This window comes from Magnolia sinica, chromosome 1 (genome assembly GCF_029962835.1).
Source record: "Magnolia sinica isolate HGM2019 chromosome 1, MsV1, whole genome shotgun sequence".
NCBI lineage: Eukaryota > Viridiplantae > Streptophyta > Magnoliopsida > Magnoliales > Magnoliaceae > Magnolia > Magnolia sinica.
In genome coordinates this window covers 42,362,915-42,374,598 of record NC_080573.1, presented here as the reverse complement: position 1 = coordinate 42,374,598, position 11,684 = coordinate 42,362,915, and positions in this window count along the sequence as shown.

Here is an 11,684-nt window from a genome sequence, read left to right as displayed (position 1 = left end):
CTCTCATGAGCCTAATATATATCACAATGGACCTTCAACACGAGCTGAATACACATCACAATGGGCCTCATATGCATCAAGTGGGCTGCATCAATGGGCCGCACTAATGGGGCAACCACTTTACTAAACCTTCACATAGTCAGGCGGCCAGTACCACAATTTCACATAATTTAGTATGAATATGATTACTATCATGATCTAGTGGCCATATTTCAAAATATTCAAACATAATTGAGCAATCATAATCCTACGTACGAATACAAGGCTACACCAATTATGATGAGTCTTATACTATAACAACTTTACATGTCACATAGTTAATGACTCATATTCGGTGTCACATGGTTAAGGGCCGAGAGCCACATTTCATCATACCATTTATGGTTTAAAGATCACATCGTATAAAAATCTAGGACCTTGATAACATTAGCTTGGGTAACATAACCCTACATCACATTTGGTTTAGTGTACAACTTGGTCATATGTGATTCAAGTGGTGGTATCTATGTCGATAAGTACAAACCTATGTTGTTGAATGGTCATCAATGCCACTTGATTTCATACAGTTAGGTGGCCTTGTACGTATTTCACATTCACTCAGTTAGATGACTACATATACTACATGTACTCCACCATTGCCTATGATTAGGTGGTTATACATACATCAAATACCCACATGATCAATGAGCCAAACAGGTAATATCACACCCTCACACCACTAGAGTCTACATATTTGTTATAATTAAACATATTTTTAAGGGTATAAACACAAGTAACATGATCCCATTACCTGGAGCCACACTCTAACCAAAGTGTCAAGTGATCAAGGGATATCCACAATTAGCCCATTTAAAGGATTAATAATCATTACTTCAAAAATTACAATACCAGTTCGTCATACATTCTACACATGGAGATTACAAACTCTTATCGAAGAGGCCCAATGGTTAGCCCAAACAAGGCTACCACTGATGGGCTCACATGGCGTTCACTCAAAATGGACCTTAACATTCTTGAGCTCACATATCAATGAAATTCATAATGGCTCCTATGCAGTAGAGTCCATGGGGATTTGCCATGAGGTTGAGTTGTGTGTGACCCACCTACAACTTAGGTCTGCTTTGATTTTTGTCCAAGTCCTAAAATGATATGAGGAAGTGGATGGTCCGCATGGATTAAATAGATACACCATGGTGGCCTTAGGTTGGATTCACTAGTTAAGTACTTATCCTCACAGCCTTGTATTGTATGGTCCAATTCAAATTGGATTGACTGTTCTGTGGGACAATGGCCTAAAAGGAACCCGGTATATGGGTTGGATGGGTTGAATATCTAATACATCGTCAGGATGGCCCAGAACGAATTTTCAATGATGAGAGTTCAATTTACATTATTTCAGAACGTACGACTATCTAATCATTGGATGGGCCTAAGTCTTGGTAACATATCGTCAAAAGAGTTGATAAAATAGATAAACGATGAGGATCTTAAATATAAATCATGTCATAACCATGGTGGATTAAGTGACATAACACCTACATCAAAGTGGGTCATACCACACACAGGTTGAGAGGGTTACCCTCCCTTAAATATTCGTAATTATTTGTTGGGCCCACAGAGGTGTGGTTCATAAATCTAGCCCATCCATTATGTGTGTCCCACTTGGTTGAGGAGTCAGACCAAGTTTTAGATACATCCAAATTTCAGGTGGACCTAATAAGTGATTTACATACTCGAGCTTCGAGTTGTACGGACGGTTCAAGTAGATCAAAGTTACATGGGTGCAGAGAGATGTATTTATGACATATACACAGTTCATCTATTTTTATTTTTATTATTTTTATTTTTATTTTTTTGAGATCATTTTATAGCATCATCCAAAAATGAATCATATCCAAAGATTATCTGGACCTCACCACAAACAGTAGTAGAGATAATGATTTCACCATTAAACAATTTTCAGGGCCCACCATACCGTTTACTTTCCATCTAATCTGTTCATAAGGTCACAAAGACATGAATTAATGGAAAAAACAAATTTCATACTGCTCCAAAATTTCTGACCCAAAAAGGGTTCCAATGGTATACGTTCAATCCCTGCCACTTTTGTAGTGTGGCCCACTTGATAGTTAGATCTATCTTATTTTTCTTCTCAGGCCTTAAGACAAACTCGCCGAATGAATGGACAGTTTGGATATAACACATACGTCATGATCAGATTGATCCAAATCTTTTTTTGTAATTATTATTTATTATTATTATATTTTTTTATGGTGTGGGCCACTTGAGTTTCGTGTACAGCTGAAATTTGGGGGTGACCCATTTTTAAACGGGGCCCATCAAATGCATGGTGCAGATGCTCGATATGCATCAAGGTGGGGCCAGTGGTGGGGCCCACCTCCTCTAGCGTTTCAAGCAACAGAGCGTCCAGAGGACGCTGGCAACAACAGCGTCCGGCACCTTTTGCAAATTTTATTTTATTTTATTTTTGTTTTCTTATGAATTTTCATATGTAAGGCCCATATCAAGATGATCCAATCCATCTATTGGATTCTATGGCACGTATCAGACCCAACGAGTCCAATATTCAGCATTTTTGGAGTACAGAAACATTACAGTGGGTCTTAACAATTTATCACTATTAAAATAATATTTTTGATGGTGTGGCCTACTAGAGACTTGGATTGACTTCATTTTTCGGCTCAACGCCTAATATAATCTGGAAAATAAGATGGACGGTGTGGATCAAATACATCAATCATGTTGGGGGGTGTTGTGGGCCCATAGCCCCCCCTTCCTTTGTAAAAGCAGCCTACACGTTGTTGCTTGCTGCAGCTCCTCCTGGACACTGTCAGCGTCCATTCTCCACCCACCCACACACACACACACACACACACACACACACACACACACACACACACACACATTTCATTTATTTATTTTTATTTCTATTTTTTTTGTGGTGTGTGAGAGTTTGGCCCCATACATGGACAGTTTGGATGGCATACAAACATTTTGGTGGGGCCCACTATCAATGGGTCCCACATAAAGTCTATAATAAATTATTTTTATTATTAATCTTTTTATATGTTATATGTATTTTTCCATGAATCCACACCATTAAACACATCATTATTATCATATCATCACCATTTTTTTATCATCTTTCTATATGTACTCTCCTATATATCCACACCATTGATCACATCATTATCCTCAAATTGTCATCACTAACAATTATACAAATAATAAAAAAGAAAACAAATTAAGAGTGGAGTGGGTGTACTCACCTTGATGAATTAGATGGATGGTTGAGATGGAATTGATGGTTGAGATGGATGGAAGGGATGGGATTGATGGAGTTGATGGCCCACCAAGATCACTCCTCTCTCTCTCTCTCTCTCTCTCTCTCTCTCTCTCTCTCTCTTATGGAAAATGGTGAAATGCTAAGGGATGGAGGGGTATTTATAAAGAAATGGATAAAATTTTGGTTAAGTTAAGCTAATGTGATTAATATTAGCTTAGGCTAGGATTATGGTAATTAATTCATGCTTTGTAATTAATGGTGGATTAAAGGAGCATGGGATGGCATGGTGTCATGATGTCATGCATAGTGTATGGCATGGAGAAAAGCTGACTTTTGATGCACATGAGAGAGGAGAGGTATGGGTGTGTGACATCACACACATGGGTAAAGATTCTCTCACCCATGTGTGGCATGTACATGTATGCATGGCATGTGATGTGCACATGTGTGGAACGAAATACATGACGCCATGCGCACATGATACACTTACTATTTTTCACGGTGTAGCTCACTAATGGAGTATCATACAGACGCACGGGTGGTATCTACGCGATCGCAGTGACGGGACGGTCGATATGAGATAGGTTTCGGGGTCTTGGGGTTCTGGTCAGTTGGGTGTGTACTAAGAACGGTCAATCCAGGTCTAGCTAAGGGCGTTGATCATCATGCACATATGCATGGAAAATGGTACGGAATGGACAAGGTGTTACAAATAGTGTCATATTCCTTGTCTCTGCAACACCATTTTGTTGTGGAGTGTAAACCATTGTGTACTACCGGACAATGTCAATGTTCTCACAATATAATTTGAAAGTTTCAGATGTATACTCACCACCTCTATCTGATCAAAGGATTATAATTTTTTTCTCAATCTAATTTTCCACCTCAGCTTTATATTTAAGAAAATAATCAAAAACCTCAAATTTGTGTGAGATGAGATACTCATATCCATAGCGCAAGTAATCATCAATAAAAGTGACAAAGTATTAACATCCATTACTAGCATATACATTAAAGGGTCGATAGATATTTGAATGAATTATCTCTAAGAAACCCTTGGACCTAGCCGCTTTAGGGAATGGTTTCTATGAAGTCTTCCCGAACACAATAGTCATAAAATGATAAATCAACTTTGGATAATGAATCCAATAGACCAGAACGTGCTAGTCTTATAATACAATCTTTTATGCTGTGACCTAACCTCGCATGCCATTTTAGAGATTCAGATACTACAGTTTCATTCGATATAGCATATAAAGAAAGAGGTTCATTATTATTATCTATGTTAAGCATAAATAAATCTAAAATTAAATTTTTTCATGTAAAGATGAGGTTATTGAAATTTAAATAAACTCGTGTCTTGGAAAAATGAATATCAAAACTATCAATTAACAACCTAGAAGAAGAAATTAAATTCTAACACATTTTCGATGCATAAAGAGTATCACAGAGGATTATTATTTGCCCTATACACGTACGAAGATGGTAAACGTCAATCCTTGTACGTCTTCAATAGCATTATTTCTCATATACACATTAACTCCCCGTGGCTATAGGTCGGAATTCCACGAGTCCTCGACGATTTCATGTCACGTGCTTTATTGCACCTGAATCCAAAATCCACTTGTTAAATAGAGTATCAACTAAAAAGATTTCAGAACAAACTCCTACATACAAAGTATCTAGCAACTTATAAATCACCATATTTTTATGAGCACACTGTCAGACATAATGGCTGGAGTTTTCATAAACAAAACAAGTTATGTTTGCCTTTATTTGCTTCTTCTTTCCAATCCCCTTCTTGAGATTTGGAGGAGGTGTTGCGGACTTCTGTTCGTAGTAACTCTTTTTCACCTTCTTACAAGCTCTGCACTGTCCCCTGTTAGCTTTCCACTTTTGGGTCTCTGTTACAAAGTCCTTAGCCGAACTTGACTGAATTGCATTCATTTCAACCTCTCGTATCAAATGGTCACAAAAATCTTTGAACATAGTGATAAAATTAGTATGGTTCAGAATCCTTTTAATTGAGGCTCAAGATTCGGAAAAGGAACGTTGCATTACTATTATCTTTTGATTTTAAGTCAATTTGCACCCCACATTCCCAAGGGCGCCTATCATATGCTTTATTTTGCGGATATGATCTTTGATAGGTAGTCGACTAGCATCTTGTATTCCTGAAATTTTAGTTACATTTACCCAAACTTTTGCATCTTACTTCAGCATATAAGCATTTGTTTGTGCTTCCTAGATCCCTTTAGCGGTTTCATGCACTTCATACGTCGGTATGAGTGTATGAGTTCTTTATGCGTTGTGTTAATTAGGACATTACGGGTAGAACGACTCTGTTTATGCCACTTGTTGTAGTGGTTCATTGTAACCCTATATTCTCCTAAATTTTCATTCTAAGCAAATATAGGTTTCTCTTAAACCTCATCTAGTGTATGCGATATGTCGTCCTCGTTAAGAAGGCTTCGCACCGCGCAGGACCAATCTTCATAGTTGTTACTACGAATTGTTGACATTTGAGTTGTTCAACGATTAATGCTTTGATAGTTGTCTCTACATTGCATCAAGTATCACTACTTAGCTATAATCTAAGGCATTGGTACTAATCATCAACATTTTTACGTGTTATTCAAAATTTCAATGTATAAAAGTAGTCAACCCATCTTAACAAGATTTGAAAGTTGACATACCTAAATGGGTGGGGTAGATCAATCTAATTCTCTTATTTAAGATGAATATGATAATTTTTATAAGAATATATTTGTATAACGTGCAACATTCCATTATAAGTTGCATACATCATTTGATGGAGGAGACTAAACTCCCACTCAAGTTATGCATAACCTTTATATACAGAGAGCATCCTAGCACTTAGTTTTCTATTTTCTAATGAAAAATAGGCTTAGATCTAATTGCATCAAGCCTAATTATATCACATATATAAACATTATTATCAAAAGAAAAGAAAAGTGCTTAGATAATAAGAGAGTCTTATCATCGCCAATGATCATGTCCATTCGTGGTGGATCCGATCATTAAAGATAATGATCACCGTTGATGATGGATCCTCTCATCAATGTTGATCATAACGATTGATGATGTTTCCGATTACTAATGGTCCCTTGATCAATGGTGAATAGAAGGATATATTAAGGAAACTACATTCACATTCATGCATATATACATGTAATAATCAAGGAACACGTGAGATATACATTTTAATTGCCGAACTCCAAAAACGTGTAGCCCACCTTAAATGATTATTATCCTGATACTAATATATTATAATTAAGATCACAAAAAATTATTTATTTAATTTTTAAATTTATTTATTTATTTTAATACATACATCGATCATTATCATTTCAAGAGATGTTAACCGGTAATCATAAAAACAGACCACACTATAGGTTAGATATTACTAAAAAAAGAAAAACCAAGTCACTTCCCAATACTTAGTTTAAATCAACCCACAAATAGATGATTAAAAAACATTAATAAGATATACTTAATCTTAAAAGAAAGTGAATTGGGCTTCAATTCCGACCCATTCGAATTTGTATATTAATATTGGGTCCATATGGGCTTTCCAACCACTCATGGAATGCTAATGATGGTCCCTTTATTTTTTTATACAAAAGGCAAATTTAAATAGTTTCAAAAAAAATAAATTGATACTATAAGAATAATGAGCCAAGTCTAGATTTAAGCCTACCTGATTAAGGAGGCTTTAGACAACAGTTACTGATTATTTACCTTTTAGCCGTCCATTTCATACACATCAATTTGATAAGCAAAGATAGATTAATTAGTGTTTTTCTGGGCTATCATCCATTAAAAAAAATACCTCACAATCATAACAATGAGTATTGATGCACATTCCAGCTACATATAGGGCTGAAAGTCAGACGGGTTGGTGCTTAATAGTAGCCCAACCCAAGGTTCCTATACCTCGACCCTAACCCAACCCAACCCAACCTCGGGTTGGGAATTCTCAACCCAAGCCCAACCCAAGCGGGCTCGGTCAGGTTGGCCGGGTTAGTCGGGTAGATATATGCTAATATTTTCATTAGTATATTATATTTTCAAAACACATCTTATTTTTTGTACCTATAATTTTATTAATTATATATGTAGTGATTTATCGTAAAGAAGTTCATTTTTTTTCTAAACAAACAAGCTAAAATATAGGACAACTACACTTTTAAAAGTCGTATTGTGTATCAAGCAATCTATTTGGGAGAGAAATTTGGCGTATCTTGTTAGCTTGAGTCATTGGAAACGACATGGACCAATGAAACCCGTCAGCATTGGAATTTCATCTGCCTTCAACACAGACGATCCGCACTCAATTATAATTAATTTATAAGGAACTTATATATTGATCAGGTTCGGGTTGGGACAGGCAACCCGAGACCTCAACCCAAGCCTAACCCAAGTTTTATCGAGTTGGTGTTTGTATGGCCCAAGCCTGAGACCAAACCCGATACATCCTGTCCAAGCCCAACCTAATGTCAAGTCAGTGGGTTGGGGTTAAACCCATCTAACTTTCAGCCCTAGCTACATATTTGTTACATGAACATGATAAACACACACAATCATCACTCCCTTATGATTACTGTATTAAGAGAGAGGTGGTGCCCAGGTTCGGGTTGGGACAGGCAACCCGAGACCTCAACCCAAGCCTAACCCAAGTTTTATCGAGTTGGTGTTTGTATGGCCCAAGCCTGAGACCAAACCCGATACATCCTGTCCAAGCCCAACCTAATGTCAAGTCAGTGGGTTGGGGTTAAACCCATCTAACTTTCAGCCCTAGCTACATATTTGTTACATGAACATGATAAACACACACAATCATCACTCCCTTATGATTACTGTATTAAGAGAGAGGTGGTGCCTATTAAAAAGGCATTTTCTTTTTCGACTGTCAATTTCTCCCTTATCATTGATTTCTATCTCAAATCAATTTACGGTATGCCATTCTTTTTTAGCTTAATCAAATCTCCAATTTTTTATTTTACTAATCCTTAGGATTGACCATTTTTTTTTAAAATTCTTATCGGGCCAATAGGATTTAAATCCAAATATCGTACATTTGATATTATTCTTATTATTATTATCATTATTTAGTTCACATACCTCAGGAAGAAAATAAATTATAATAATTAATAAGTGAATATATAAATATCGATGTATAATTAAAATAAAATATAAAATATAATAAAAAGGGCCACTAACCTTTCGTGATTATAACAATAAATCAGAGATCCGCCGTTGAGCTGCTCTGATACCACTGAAAGTCTGCGTGGAAGAGTAAGCCCTCAAGATCTGACGGTATACATGATATGGGAGCTCCACAAAACTAAGGATAAACGGTCTAGATCTAGTGGTCTGCCTAACCACTAATGGAGCAGATGAGTCTAATCACCCCTCTGATTCTACGATATAGATGGTATCGGAATATGATTCATGGCTTAGATCGTTCAAAGGATAAGCTAGATGGACAAATATCAATATCTCAATTTTCTCCTTTTACTCTCGTTATTGCTTGATGTGTTATTCACGAGAAAACATGGGAAGGATGGGAAATTTCGATTATACCAGAAATTATCTAGTATTATCCTTATCCTTAAAGTTGAATTTGTAATTCAACTTGAAACAAAGGAAAGAAAAAAGATTAACAAAAAGAGATTAAACCACATGGGACCCACCCATTAGTGATTGTCCACTGGTGGGCCCCATTGGTCTATGTCCAACACAACTGCCCACATTTGAAGCTATACATGGGAACATGAATACTTAAAAATGGGGCAAACTATACAACACGCCTCAAATGAAAAGAGATAGAGTGTCACTACAAAATACCCTTTTTAAACATTGCACACCCAAACCAAACTCAAGAAATTTGAAATTTTACAATTCCAGACCTGTCTATAGCTATTTTTCCTCTAATTTTGTTGGGAAGTTCGCTAGAAGAAGTAAAAACCTGATTGAGAATTATAGAGCTCCCTTCTCTAGCAAGGTTGTCTCCAACCTTACCGCTCTCCCCGAAGGTGTGACGTACACTTGCATCTAGCTCTGCAATGCAATCTTGTATAAATCTCCACCAATATCGAGTTATCCAACAACCCTCTTATCCTTATCCATCCTGGAGAAAATCCACAATAAGCATGGAGTCTCTTTCCACATCTAATTCGCGCATGCCAAACTCTTTACAAATTGAGGGCTTTACTTGGAACCTCTACTGAGTCCTTGTGAAATAGGCTTATTCTAACAGGATTGTTTGTGAGGGAGGCCCGCCATTGTGTACGTGTGGCATGCAACTTGGCTGTGAAGGTCAACACATTATCGGGGTTGTTCATGGGGCCCACCATGGTGTGTGTATGGCATGCAACCTGTTCGTTAAGGTCACCCCAGCATGAAAGTTCAGCACCAGGTTGATCCAACCATCAGGTCAGCCACCGGGTGATTTTGGAGGTTTTTAGGTGGTTATCCATTGTTTTATGTGGTGTAGCTCACATAATGATTCAATAAGCCTGATTTTGTGGGCATCTAACCATTATGGTGGCTCACTTAATGAGTGGGTTGGAATGCATGCACACAACATGGTGGGCTCCATGAGAAGTTTAATAAGCTGGTGAATAACATTTTACACACAAGACAATCCCATGATGTCCTATGGTTCAAAAATAACAATGAACGGTGGTGATCTTACGCCATCCCAATAATGACCTCTAAAAGGCTGACTACAAAAAAATAGGCATTACCGGCGGTCAAGACCGCCCATAAAAACTCCTAGAAACCGCCGCTATAAGAATTAGGGACGGTCGGGCGGATGCCGTTTTATCAGCTTTTGACCGCCGCTAAAAGTTAGCTTTAGCGGCGCTTATTACTTTTAGCGGCGCTTCTTCTCACATCGGTAAAACGCGATAGAAGCGCCGCTAATATGAACCGCCGGAAAAACTCTATTAAACGCCGCTAAACACTTTAAAACGCCGGTAGAAATTATTAGGAACGCAGTAAATTTTCTACAAACGCCGCGCAAATAACAAAAAGCGCCGCTAAAGCTGTCACAATGACATTTAGAATTGGAAAAACGCCGGTAAATCATTTACAATATAAAAAAATAAAAATAAGAACAATTAAAAATTCTGCTGGGCTAAATCTTCTAAATCAAAAGACCTTTACAAGCTTAAATTAGCATTCAAACACACCCTGTAAATCATTTACAACCAGCCTCATTTACAGGGGGCCTAAGAATGAAAGGTTACATAATGGACAGAAAATTTAAAGATTGAGACAAGGAAAAGTAGGAGGGAAAAAAAAAAAAGGAACGGATTTCAATGACACCCGATGCGAGACTTCTCAAATGCATCCCAAGAACCAGAACTCATGCCATATAGAGGACCTTTGTCAGCAGCACCCTGCCATGCGTAGAGGTCAGCTAATAAAACAATATGTACACTCATAATCTGAGTTACACTATCTAAAATTAAATTTTCAATCATAAATATTTCCTGCAAAAACAACCATACCGAATGAAGTCCATATCCATCCCCATATGAAGCAGCAAAGCCCCCCTCTGGGCTACCACATTTCACCCCAAATGCTCCACCTTCAGTGACCAATGCAGAGACAAAAGTTTACAAAACAAAATAAAATAACCAAAAACAAATTTGATATAAAATAAAAGGAACCAATAAATACCTTTTTTAGCGATGTGTGATATGACAGTAAGGTGTACTAACAAGCTAACAAGGAAAAAAAAAAAACAGATGCAGGTTTATTCTAGACATCCATTTGTTTTATACACAATGGTCAATTTGATGGAAGGCTCTTACCTCACACTTGTATGCTATTTTGGTGCATGTGGTTGGCAAGGCTCCACAAATGTGTGATCTTTACGAACCTCACCCAATTTTATTTATTTATTTATTTTTTTAAAGTTAACCTCACACAAAACTTATGCCTTGGATCCAAGAATCAGGTCAATCACAGATCTGGTGAGCTAAACATATGCAGAAGAAATGGACAATCGGCATTTAATGTAAACGTTTGGCCCTTCAGATGAGTGGATGGACCTGAATTCAGCACAAGGAAAGCCATATAGTGGCTTGTACCTGATGAGCAGCTTTGATCATGCATCCATGTAAGCATTGTGGACCCATGAGCCTACACTCTATATAGTTACTTCCACTTTGAATACGCATCTAACAACCAAAGATAAATATCTAATACAAGTCAAACATTATGGAAACCCTTTGTTATACTGAAGCAATGAAGATCGGTACAAAAAATAAAAAAATAATAATAATCCAAGGTGTGGGGCCCTTGCTTTTGGTGATCCTTACATGGAGTGGAGTTGCCTGAT